Here is a 13,288-nt window from a genome sequence, read left to right as displayed (position 1 = left end):
ACAGCTAGCTTAACAGCAACATAAAAGCAGAGTGTCGCTTAATAGGAAATGAAAACAAGGGCTCAATTATTAATAGATAATGCGATAATGACAACAATCAAAGAGCAAGGAAATATACACATGCACTGCTTTATATTCAATTGATTCTGTTGCTAACATGAATATTTAATCCCTCTAATGGTTATGATCAATGCTCAGTGAAGATAGAGCATTGCAATGAACACCATTCGGGAAATAACCTCAGCGTTTTTAGCCAGAGCTAATGGTCGCTTCATCACACCCAAATTCACATTTGTCTAGTGCTGGGGGCTGAAGTGAAGTGTGATGACTCTGCTGGATGTGTAACAAGTGTGACAAGTGAAAGTGCAAAACTCTGTTTTAAAAAAAACAATTCAAAATAGTAATTTTGGAAGATAAATCCAAATATAGCATGATGTATTCATACCATCTGACATGGCATCTTCACATGGCATATGTACGGTTACCATGTTTACGATGCTCCATATGCAGGTGAGCATTATTGGTCAGGAACAGAAGTTTAGTTCGTATCTGGATCTTCTTATGGGGTCAGTACTGGAAGTGTCTAGTAGCTGGAAAAGCACTCTGGCAGCGCAAACCTCCAGCTTCAGTCCACCCCAACACAATCTCCCAAGAATCCTTTAAAAAAATTCCTGGATCCAGACAGCGATCCAGATCATTCCCCAAATTGAGTCAGAATGACAGGAGCGCCATCCTACCGAACTCCAACCTCCATCTTTGTTTTGCGTGATGCGCTGCCCACGGCATCAGGATACGGTGCGGAACGCAGAACATGTGCTTCAATTGAAAGCTTAATGCATATACAGTACAGTGCAACGTTGAAGGCTTCCGTCGGTGTCAGTGTAGGATGCAAAATTTACAACTCAAAGAAGATGAAAATATAAAAGAAAATGTATATAGATGAATAGTCTTTGGTGAACACTATAATTTGGTCAACTGTTTATTCTTGACTGTGAAAATTCCCAAATTATGTAGTTAATTGTTCCACAAAGTTTTGCAAAAAATAACTAAACAATATATAAATAAATGATGAAATAAATCTACCTTAAAATGGTGTGGTCTGTCTAACCAAGTTTTATGAGGTTTCAGAACGACATGGCTTAATACCACTTTTTCACACCTTGAGGATCGGCCAATACTAATATTGATCTTCTACTTTAATGCAGCCAAATACTGACACCTGAAAATACAAGACCATTGAAGGTGTGCACAACTGCTTTGGTGTCATTGAAATGCAAAGCTTTCAACACCACGAATAAAACGAGGAGGAAAGCAGAACCTTTTCTCAAGCGCTGATTCTGAAATATATTCAAAATAACTCTGATTCTTTTTCATTGACTTGCACCTATGTCAGCTGATCATGGGCCACAAATCACTGAAGATGTGAGTGAAACACCATATACGTTTTGCTCAATGCTTTGAATGAAAACTAAATACATGAGAAATCAATCTTTATTGCAACGTACATGATTTATTATATTTAACAGACTAGCAAACGGCCCTCCTCCCCTGGGATGGCGGGGTGCCAACCAATGTCTCGACGGTGTGAGTCATGTTTGTTTGGGGAAATGCAAAATTGAAAACAAAGTAGATGAAAAAGAGTGCATGAATAAACAATTGCTCAGTGAGTCTTGATAAATACGAGCAAGATTTTTAAGGTCAGTTTAATGTCCTACATGCGGGAGCTCTGAAACCGACGAAAAAACAAAACATTTTGTGGGTTCAGAATTGAAGAAATGTATAATTTGCTGACAGAACTGGTACAGATACAAATACCCCAAATGAATGTACAGATACAATGTATTCTGGACTCACCACCACTGTGACCACGGCAGTGGCCCAGTCTGTCTCATCCCCAGAGAATTCTTTCCCAGTCAAAGCAAGAGTTCAGAGGACACGCGGTCCACTGGGTGTCACCATGTTAAACTCTCCTTTGCCTTACTGGTCCCACGATGGCTAAAATAATTGGCTGTTAGTGTATTTGTGTTAAAAGAGGACACAGATTCATAGATCTAGCTTCAGAAATGACCTATGGTTTTCTGTCTTGCCGTCCTGTGTTTGTATGTACTGTCTGCCTGCGCTTTCACACTGTGCCGCTCACCATCGTTATCCCACAGCAGGTGACTGCCAGAGTCTCACTGGCCACGGTGCCGAGTGAAAACATGCCAATATTATTCTCATCTCATTTCTTTGCGGCATCTCTATAGAAACTGTGCATTAAAGCACACACACAAGCTATTACTTCTTAAGTTATGGTTTTTTTAGGATGGCGCTAATGGAACAAAACAAAATGAAAATGAAATAAATAAAAATACCTGCAGTTTCAACCATACACAAAACACAATATACACACAATAAACACAAGATAAGAGTGTAGCCAAAGCAGTAGTAGAGGTGTCAGAAAGTATCGATGCTCAAATATTGCGATACTTGACCGAGCGATATTGTATCAATTTTTGCTGAAATACCGCAATACTTAAGTGTCTTGATATTTTAAGTCAGGATGATCGACATTTATAACATAGCTACTTGGATATGCTGCTGTATTTGCAACAAGTGTTTAGTTATTTTGTTGATTCAGGGAGCGATTCCAGAGTAACTGCACTGACATCAAAACAATAAACTTATCTGATTTTCATCCGTAAAATTATGGTTCTTACGACAATGTTAAGCTGAACTCACAGTATCACAATATATCACAATGTATTGTGTTGCCACTCCTGTTTCGGGATACGCATAATTTTCAAATGACTATTATTGCATTTTTAACATCATCAGTTTCACATTATTTGTTGGTATTTCTGATACTTCCTTTTATTCATGCTTGCTCAAGATTGTTTTCACTCCTGTTTTCTTTCTAATAAGAGAGTAATTATCGCGTATAATTGGCTTTAAATAGAACAATTACAGTCAAGGACTGACTGATGCTGGAATACACATCATCTACACTGACTGTGCCTCAAGTTGGCTGTATATTAAAGATGTTTAAGACCAGTAATCCACACCTTAACACACACACACACACACGTACTGTACACATAGATGGTATCTCTATCCTTGTGAGGACCGCCCATTGACATAACCCTTTCCCCAGCCTCTCCCCCTAAACCTAACTATCCAAAACAAATGGCTCACCTTAAACAGGACACTGAACCAAACCTGAACCCAATTGTAATGACCCAGTTATGTTGACGTTTTAACCCTCAAATCCCAAAGAGGGAGTTCCGGAAAATCATTTCATTTTCTGTGCGATCAAAAGACAAATGTATTTTCAGAAATCACAACTGTATAAAAATAAAATAAAAGACAAACAAGTGGTAAAAAAAAAGAGATAAAACATATATAGCATCACAAATTAAAACAGATGTACAGTGCATAGTGAGAAGTCCTAGTTATGTCCTATGTCTTCAGCATGGGCAAGTTTCTCCAAAAGTCCGTTCATTTCTCTTTTTGATGTCGTAGCGTGAAGGTCATCATTTCTCTTTTTGACCACCTTAATAATGAGGGTTCCTGCGGGTGGGTTCTCCAGGAGCCTACACACAATACATTGAACAGGATGCTAAAATATGAGTAATACGTATTTGCAAAGTTGGATGATTTTCAAAAGAGCAGACATAAACTGTGCTTTTAAAGAGTTGTTTGAATTGATTCAGCCTCTTTCCTGGTGAGCCTTCAACTGCTTTTCCCTTTTTTTTCTTTTCTGTTACACTTGCACATCTACAGATATTTAACTAGCAATGTTGTTGGTCAGGAAGGAGACAATAATGTGTGTACCAGTTGCAAGAAGCGGAACCTTTGGCCACCTGTGACCTTACCGCCATATCAGCACCCACCAGCTGACATTCACGGCTGTTTTAAATAATGAAGAGGACGATAAAAAGAGGAAATATTATTAGAAATGAGTGTCCTCATTACGCAGCCGTCTGGAATGTTTGGAGTGTGTTTGCCTCATTAGCTGCTGTGGTTCTGCTCAGGATGTTTGAATGTGTTGGGGTTTGGACTCGCATCAACATGATATGAAAGAGAATATATGAGAGGTGTCGAGGTGTGGTGAGGAGAGGGAACAAATCCAGCCGTAGCTTCCCCCAAAAGCTGCCGAACATCCAAGGAAGATGTGAAACATAGAGCAAATGACCATCAGTCTGAAAGCAGCTCTGTTTCTGGAGCAAGAAAATAAAAATGAATGTCATTAGAAACACAAGCATAATGACTATTTAGAGAACTGTAATTACCAGTAACTAGTAAGATGGGTTTCATTTTCACCACTGCTACTATTCAAATTCAAAAAGGAAAAGGCATGACCATGAATATGGGTATTTATTTGTCCAGGCTGGTTCACATGGGAGCAGCAGCAGAGGGAGGGGACTTGCCTGTGACCTCAACCATCCCACATTTCTCTTATAGACACAAGCGTCTCGTGTGACTCTGCATTGCTTCAATCTGTGTTTAGATAATAGCGTTTGCAGACCATGAATCCATCAGAGGAATGGCACACAGTCACATCTTCCTTTTAAAAACTGCCTGTTAAACAGGAGCTGAAGAAAGAGGAGCATGTCGGTATAAGAATAAAACTGTCTTTGAATGAATAATAAACGATGGCGATTATCGAAATGTCTGTCTTTGACTTGATTCAGACGCTCAACTGCCACGACTGATGTATTCACTATTGTTCCACGGCTTAAATGGCAACTCTCTGTACTCGGGGGAGAATGGGCTGGAAAATGTCTTAATGACTTTTAATCATCTCATAATGGCAAGTGTGACTGTCGGCATGTTGTAACACAATGATCCTTTCAACTGTACCAGCTCAGACTCGAAGCTGTGGTCCAGATATGTCATTGTTCCGGAGATTCCACGAGGCTTAACGTAACAAATCAGATCCACATCGCGACTGTAACAATCACTCAAAGTGCACTTTACAGTAGTTCCTGTTCGCCGTGAATGTTGCCTCTTGTTTTCCATGACTTTCCCTTTCAGAACACCTAGTTATTACTCTTGGATCAAAAACCTTTTCTGTTCCTCGTGCATTTATTTTGAAATATCTGTTTCATGCCTTGGAAAAAAAATTAGTAAAATGACTTAAAATTGATCTAAAAAAAGATGAAATATTGAGATGATGAAGCGATGAACATCTGACAACCATCTGGATCCTCGAGAGCCCACACACACTATCAGTGAGAATCGGCTGCTTGGCAGAGGTCTGTGCTCTAGTTATTCACTTACATACCTGTTAGACTTTTTTTTTTTTTTAAAGGACAATTTGAAGAATTACAGAGCAGATTGCTCAACTATAATGGCTGTCCTTAATGTCAACCTTAAAAGGCAGGGTTGCCAGAGAGCGAATGCTGCCAACTTATCCACAGAAACAGCTGAAAACTCACCTCCACTGGGAAAATCTTAGTAGGGGACACAAATCCCAGCGTAAGCAGAGTTACTTGTTGTAAGTTGAAGGACAACATGGCCATCCAACTTTGACGACTCAAAGGGACCTGTATTCTCCTCCAAGGAAAAATGTTATTCATTTAAGTAAGTAACAAGACTTCTGGATTAATTTGACCTCACTCGGGGAAGACTGAAGTGTGACATTTGAAAACATTGCGAGTGCATTCGGGCGGTTAGACTAGTTGGTGGTAGTTGTTTGGCATCTTTAGCCGCCAAGCTACCCAATGTGACACGACACAACATCAGTTCCTCTGGAGAAGTAGTCGCCTCTGTCATGATTCTGCTCTTATTTTGCCACGTGAGTCCTGTTTTGTTTTCTCCTTCCTTTCTTCCTGTTTCTTTGGCACACGGCTGGAGCCAATCAACCCCTAATGACTTGAGTGCAAAAGCACCTGGACTCCAGCAGCGCCAGATCGTCTCTCATTGTCTCCAGTGATTCTAGTTTGTTTGACTCTCCCGATTCTGTGACTTTTTCCGTTGGACTCCTTTGTTCCCTGTGGTAATTTGGCTCTCCTTGTTTGTTCTCTCTTTCTGTGCGCTTGCTAGCTCATTTAGATGACTTTGTCTTAAACTCTGGTGCCTTGAGTTAGTGTTTTGTTTTCTCCCTGTTTCCGAGTGTTTTCTGATATCTTTTGTGATTGACTCTCGGTTCATTGTGCTTTTGTCTCCTCTAGTTCCCTGTGATTTAAGTTGGTTTTCTCCCAGTTCGGTGACGCTTTCCGTTGGACTCTTATTCGTGTTTATGGACTTCTGCTACTTTTGGACATTCAGACTTTGCTCTTTCTCCCGGTTCGGTGATGCTTTCTGTTGTGATTTTTGTTGTTTAATTATTGAAGTATTGTTTTTGACTCAGTCCTGCCTCCTGTAACTTTCACCATTGCGATTGGGTCCCGCTCCACGTCCTTGACCCGTGACAACCCCAGTCAAAAACGATGAGCGACAGTGGACCCAAGGGCAGCAGGTGACGGTGCTTCGAGCTTCTTTGTTTGTTTAATGCCAGTAAAAAATAAAAATTGTACTCTCTATACTTGTCATTACATACACTTGAACATTTTAAAAACAATGTAAAAAATATTGAAAATAATGGACATTGAACAATATGAAAAAAATGTTTTTTGGCCATATTGCCCAGCTCCGCCAACCACTAGGATGTTGACGTAGGATGACCGAAGTAGTGTCACAAGTTTATTGAAAATAAGAAGAAAACTGGTCGTCAGTTGAACCGGAAACTACACCTTGTGAGTAGATGCACACACTGAACTACATATATTGTCTAGTGCTGCTCTTGTTTGTCATTTCCTTGTCCTGCTCGAAATGCAGATAGTGGCGTGTAAGAAGAATCATAAGGTCATGTATAGAGTTCAGAGAGAGAGTGGCGGTTAGTAATCCTTGTGTGGGAGTTAATAACAGACACCAGTGAGGAAATGACTGAGCAGTCATGCAAGCTTTAAGAGAGGAGGCAGGTTGATGAGATGCGGGGGATTAACAAACTTAACTGAAGAGCACTTCATGCGTAGCATCGTGCTGATCGTGTGCATGCAATGGCCCGGCACTTTTAACACACAGAAGGTCAGCACTCTGTAGCCTGGACAATTTGAGGCTCGGCTGGTGGTTATAACATTGTAAACCTGACGGCATCGGCTCTACTCAGAGGCTGCACAGGTCTCACAAGCTTCATGTGACTGAAAGAAGACAAAGATGGTGCTCAGTAACAGGCAAACCGAGTGTGACACTGAACTCAGCCAAGGCTTTAGTGTCCCCCTTCTGGAGGAGCAGGGGAGAGGGAAGTCTGGGCATCTCTGCCAACCCACTAGATGACGCTCTCTGCTTTAAACTCTGAATTTTAACAACCATTTCAATGAATGCTCACAGCATTTCTAAATTTGTGCCATCTGGTGGACTCTGAAAATAAGGACACTGTTTCACCCTGGGACACGAAACCGCACTAGCAACTAGTCGCTATTTGACCCCTTGGGAGTGAGACTGTGTTTGGCCTATTTTCAAGATGGACAGACTTCCGTCATGACTGCTTCATATTTATTATTTGATAAGCTAATATGGCTATACTATGAATTAGTTTGATAAGGATCCGGGGATTTTTTTCATGCAAAACTCATACTCTGCATGTTGTCTGCCTGCTCTAACCGAGCAAAGGAACATAAAGCAGCTATGATCGTTCTTCCTAATATTCAGAAATAATTCTAAATAAGTAAGCACAAGGTCGCCACATTTTTCAAAGCACTGTTCCGAAATGTAGCAGACAGTAGTTCAGTTCACAGGCATCAGAGTTTTCAACACTCCCTCAGTCACGCTGACAAAAACATCAAGCATCAGCATTGGTCTAAATAAGTCTAAATAAGTCAACACACATTTTCATCAGCACATGGGTCACATGCTAAAGGTACATGCATGGACACGAGTGGGTCATCAACTGTTATAAAGTAAGATGTGTCAAATGTTACATATTTTCATTGCATCAAAAACAGGTTTGTGTCAATATAATAAATAAACATTATGCAACAATGAATCCAACAATAGTCAATGGACCTGTGTGACACTTTGACTCGAGAAACCACTGTGGTGGCACACTCTTTCTAGAAAAGCAGGATTTAAGAAATAAGAAAAAAAGAAAAACAACTGAGGAATGCGTAAAGCTAAGGGCTCAAGGTATGCACATCGATCTGCGTACGTATCAGGGAGCAACAAAGAGAGTCCAGACTAGATTTGCTGCCAATGTCAGCTCTGCCTGAACTGAGGCGTCATTGAAGTGAGCCGAGGGACTTACAACAACAATCAGGTGGAAAATAGAAGGGAATGAAGAGGGTTTGGGTTCAGACACACGACTCCTGTACTGCTGTGATACTGAGTTCTGTCCTTGAGCTTGCCGTTAGCTTTGGGTCCCATGGAAACCTACCGCAGGAAATGAGGCGGGTGGATGAGCAAGGCATCCGAACACAATGTGGGAAAGAAAAAAAATAAAATAAATAACTGTGATCCAGCAAGCTGGTCCTTTAGAGGACTTTGTTGTGTAAATGAACAGCATTCACCCACAGGCTGCACACATCGCAGCAGCCCACACACACGGCAGAAGGAGAAAGTTCTATTTTAATTTGTGCATACTCTCTTCGCGTTACAGAACTGCGCTCCAAAACTGCTTTTACCCATTGTTAATCATTCTTTCAACTTTGTAGCGAGACTATACTCCTACCTTCATTACAGTCACAATCATTTAAAACAGTCAAGTTTTCACCTCAGCTTGAACAAAAGAACAAACATGCCATTGTGCTTCATGGAGCCAGGAGCATGCGCTTGTGTTGCCTTCTGTCCAATGAGTTTAGAGATGCATATGCAGGCACGTGCACAGGCATAATGGGGGGCTTGTGCTCAAGCCAGGAAAAAGGGCACCCATTGCAAAAAAAAAAAAAAAATATTGCTGTTGTTGTTGGGTCGGTTTGTCACTGAATTTATCAAACTCTTAACTTTAGCGCTACAATTTACAGTGTTTTTAGCAACCGATTGACAAATCCTGATAATCCTGTGTGGCAAGAAGAGGAGTCAGATATCAGAACACATTTGGGCTGAACTAGTGAGAGAGTAACTTCTTTTCTCAAGAATTTAAGAATGAAGAAAAAAAAAAGCACTTTTCTATTGCAGAGAAAATAGGTTGCTACTTGAGAACCACAGGGGCTCTATCTGTAAAAATCAGAACGCGCATCATGGCGACATTTCAATTAGACTTGTCACATCAGACCGATGAAATTACAGGGTGCTTTATTGACATTAAATGTGCTGTTCTCACCCAGAGAGCGGAGCTTCCCCGGGAGCTGAGCCAGTGCGTGCTGGGAGTTTGACAGTGTCGACTCATGAAAACAGTGCATTTCAGTTCTATGATGTCCAAAAAATACCTGAAATTTCATTGGTCTCATGCGACAAGGCTCCATCATGTTTGCCTGTAAATTCCCTACCTCACTGATCAACCACTGTGAATGGTGCAGTGGGCTGCAGGGTATCATGGGAACTGTTCTGGTACAAGTTTATTGTTGAGAGTGATGGCACCTCACATGCTGAGCACTGAAACAGACTGATCAATCGATACTTGCAAGTTCGCTGCAGTACTCTGCCATCTACTAACTCTGCCTTGTCGATTGACTGGTAGATCGTGATCGACGTGATTTGCACCCCTGTGTAAGACAATCCATGTCACTGTGGATATGAGGAGGAGCTGAATAGAACAGGTAGTGATGTGATCTGTGATGCAGCAAGATACCACTCAAATCAATGCAATGTCATGTTGAGATATCAATCAGCCCTCAGGTCACGGTGATCGTATAGAATAGAATACCTTTCTTGTCATTATACACATGTACAATGAGATGAAGCCACCATCAGAGTCAGTGCAAAAGAGCAGGATAAAACAATAAATAAAAGCTCTGCGGTATGAAATTAATATTTACAGCTAAACAGATGTGCACACTCATTAAGTTATTTGCAGATAAAATATGGTGTATACGTCTGTGTGCCAAACATGTATATGCACATTCAGAGTATTCACAAGATGCACATAGATTCACAAGAGCTGAATGCCATGTGGCTGATGAAGACAAAACCATGCGCAGTGAAAGGATTCCATGAGCAGAGCACCTTGATGAAACACGAGACTTGCAAAGGATTCATCGGTGTAGTTAAGCTGAGTGAAGTTTTACTGTAGCTCCATTGATGCCCTCGGTAATGATAAGCAGAGAGAGTCATTCAATGAACTACAGCTGAATGTCAACCACGCTGTTATTGACCATGTGGCTTTAACTGACTCATAGAACATATGTCGCGTCCTAATAGGCTGACCAACGGCTGTTATAGCTTGTCCTTCAGCATTAAATATAAACAACATGGGCAGCTCACTCCAACACACTGAATACCATTGCAAGTTGTTTTTTTAAAATACAGTTTCTGTATAGATGTTTAGCCAGAACTATGAAGAAGAGGAAGTTTGTGTTTATCTCAGTGTCAGAAGTATCGTGAGTCCTTACCAAATCCTCATCCTTCCCTTTCTTTGGACTCTTGACTGGCTCCTCAGTCCTTCCTGGCAGTCGCACCTCCCCAGTCTGGTTTGTCATTTCCACTCCAAGTACAGCCTCTGGGATGGAGAAGCAGGGGACCGAAACTGCAATGCGTATTTTCTCTTAAAATCCCCCCATTTTGCTCGGGAAACTATCGCATTCTCGGCCGAGAGGTAGCGCTGATCCCTGCAGTCCTATTCCCTCATAATCTCTCCTTCCCCGTCTCGGTCCTCCCCTCCTTCCGAGACAAGCACTGAGTAATGAAGGTGGGGTCTGAGCCAAGACATTTGGCTGTGAAATCCCTTTCATAATGTCCTTCATTTGAGGGCCAGGGGTCACTCATAAACAACAAAAAGTGGGAAACCATCCCAGACAGCTGAGAGGCAGCAGTGAGACCGGCACATGGTAAATCGGCGTTGCCCGAGAGCAAGGCCAAGGGTTAGGTGCTGATGACTGCGTGGGTGAAGGGCCGTCTGCCGCAGACTCTCATCAGGCTGGAATGTGATGGGCGGGAAAAATAGAAGGGTGTGTCGAATGACAGAGCTGTCTGGAGGCACGTTCACTGCTGGACATGGGATAACAACAGGCTCCTCAGGACAAACGAGGACCCAGAAAAGCCTATTCGCCCAGTAGAATTGGGAAAGAGTCATTTCCATGCTTGTTCCTGCGTTGACCTTTGTACCTCCAGGCCTAACTGTGAAAAGATTGTGTTGGACGCACATTTTGGCAGAGCTGCAAGGTCAACTTCAGTGTAATTTATCAGGGTGAAAATGGAGGACACGGGGGATGCAGGCTGGTGGGTGGTCTCCTGGGAGAGACTCATTACTTTTTAGGTGGGAGGGCCCTCCGGGACTAGAAACCTTGCTGAGTCCTTGAACATCACTCCATTCTGCCTGCTCACCCTCCAGAAATGGTTTTGTAGAACCTCGGCGTCTCAAAAACACCTGCTTCTCCACCAGCCTAAGTCACCCTGCATCCACCTGCTTAAAATAGAACGGCAGCATTTCACGAACACAACAATGACTGTCTATGCCCCAGCCATCCTGCAGATGTGATGACCTTATCGAGCAACCAGCCCCAGCGCCCAATGGTGGCGATATTTTCAACTACTTCTCGACATTTACAGGCTACTGAGAAGAATTTTAGGTTTTGGCAGTTTTTTTTTTCCGCCAGGTTTTGGGAAAAAAGCAATTTTGATTAATTTTGCGATTGATTGATGAACATATGTACATGAATAACGTATCATTTAACCACTGAAATCTGTTCTCACTATATCACTTTAGACCACTTGGCACCACGGACAACGAGGGAGGGGATCAAATAAAAAGCAAACGCGAGATGTGGCTCAGACAGACGGAGTCATCTATCGTTCAACCGCTCCTGCTTGGTCAATAGACGGTGCTGTAACCACTGAAGCCATAGTGTAGCTCCTCTGGGACTGGTGGGGCAGGTTTTCCTACCAAAGTCTTTTTTCAGCTCTGTGGCGAGCTTCTGTTTTTTCAAATGCATTCTATTACATTCCAATGTTGATTTGAAACGCAAATAAATAAATAAATAAATAAAAAAATTGAGGCACTATATATATATATATATATATATATATATATATATATATATATATATATATATATATAAGAAGTAAACTGTTGATACCCAGCAAAAATAGACTTTCTTACAAAACTGAACTCACATTGTGAAAATCTGAATGAATTGTTCTCACCATTGTGTGTCACTGATGTTCCATTTCAGAACATGACATTCTGGAGTACTGTCAAACAGCATAAAAATAAAATAGGGTCATACAAATGTAATTGTCAAGGAATATGATTCAGTGCTAGAATGTCAGTCAGGCTGATTGAACAATATTGATGAGCAGATGAAGTTTCATGACAAACTATTGAGGGGTAGATGAGGTTTCATGAAACAGTGTCCTGCTTTTCAGTGGCCACCAGATGGCGCTTGCTCTAGAACTCATTCAATGAAACCTCACATCATTTCTAAACCAAGACCACCATCTAGTGGCCTCTGAAAATCAGGACACTGTTTCATCCACCCTGCAACACTGTTTCATGATGCCTCATCTACCCATCACTACTGCAAGAGCACATAAACTCTTTCAGCAATAAATGCAAAAATACTGCTGATATCAAATCTAGCGTCGAACACATACCAGGAGCCAGACCTCTGGATCAGTAGCTGGACCACACTAACACACACTGATGGTGTTTTTTTTTTTTTTTTCAGCTACTCAGCACTTTGCCCTGGAACTCCTGTTACATAACACATCACCAACACGCAGCAATGTTTTCCGTGCAGCCCACTCCACCTCAGCACCACAGACAACTGCACGGCCTCCAACTAGCATGTGGTACATCCGCAGATCTGTTTTGGGCAAAACCTTCTGAAATATGCAGAATCACAAAACTGTGACGGATGGTTCAACAAAACATCTGCAGTCTGCCTTCAAAATAATGAATGGGTGAAAATGCCTGAACACCTTATTGTCATGTATCAAGGCAGCACACATTGGTCTTGCTATCCTATTTGGACTTGTTACATTCTTACATCTTCATGAGTTGAGGGGGGTTTCACATAAGGACTAAAAAGACAGAGGTGGTAATGAGGACCTCATGATTTGAGTCACTTGACCTGAAACAGAATATTTCTGAAATATTTACACCAGAAAATGAGTGTTATACCATACGACTCTATTCCACCGCAGCCACGCCCACTTTGCTGTGACTGGTCAG

At 41.7% G+C, this 13,288-nt stretch overlaps 1 protein-coding gene across 2 annotated transcripts in view; it reads right to left on the bottom strand.

The window, feature by feature from the left end:
• LOC128771588 (beta-1,3-galactosyltransferase 1-like) overlaps positions 1 to 13,288 on the bottom strand; it is a 108,096-nt gene that overhangs the window by 29,678 nt on the left and 65,130 nt on the right. The window contains exon 1 of one of the 2 annotated variants that reach the window (XM_053887049.1): positions 10,509 to 11,000. The exons of the other annotated variant lie outside the window; for it this stretch is intronic. The gene's annotated coding sequence lies outside the window, so the exon portion shown is untranslated. Of the gene's footprint in view, positions 1 to 10,508; positions 11,001 to 13,288 lie in introns of those variants that run through there. 2 annotated transcript variants of the gene reach the window in all.

This window comes from Synchiropus splendidus, chromosome 1 (assembly GCF_027744825.2).
Source record: "Synchiropus splendidus isolate RoL2022-P1 chromosome 1, RoL_Sspl_1.0, whole genome shotgun sequence".
NCBI classification, from domain to species: Eukaryota; Metazoa; Chordata; class Actinopteri; order Syngnathiformes; family Callionymidae; genus Synchiropus; species Synchiropus splendidus.
Note: the sequence above shows the minus strand (reverse complement) of the source record. Positions and strands in the feature narration are given on the sequence as shown.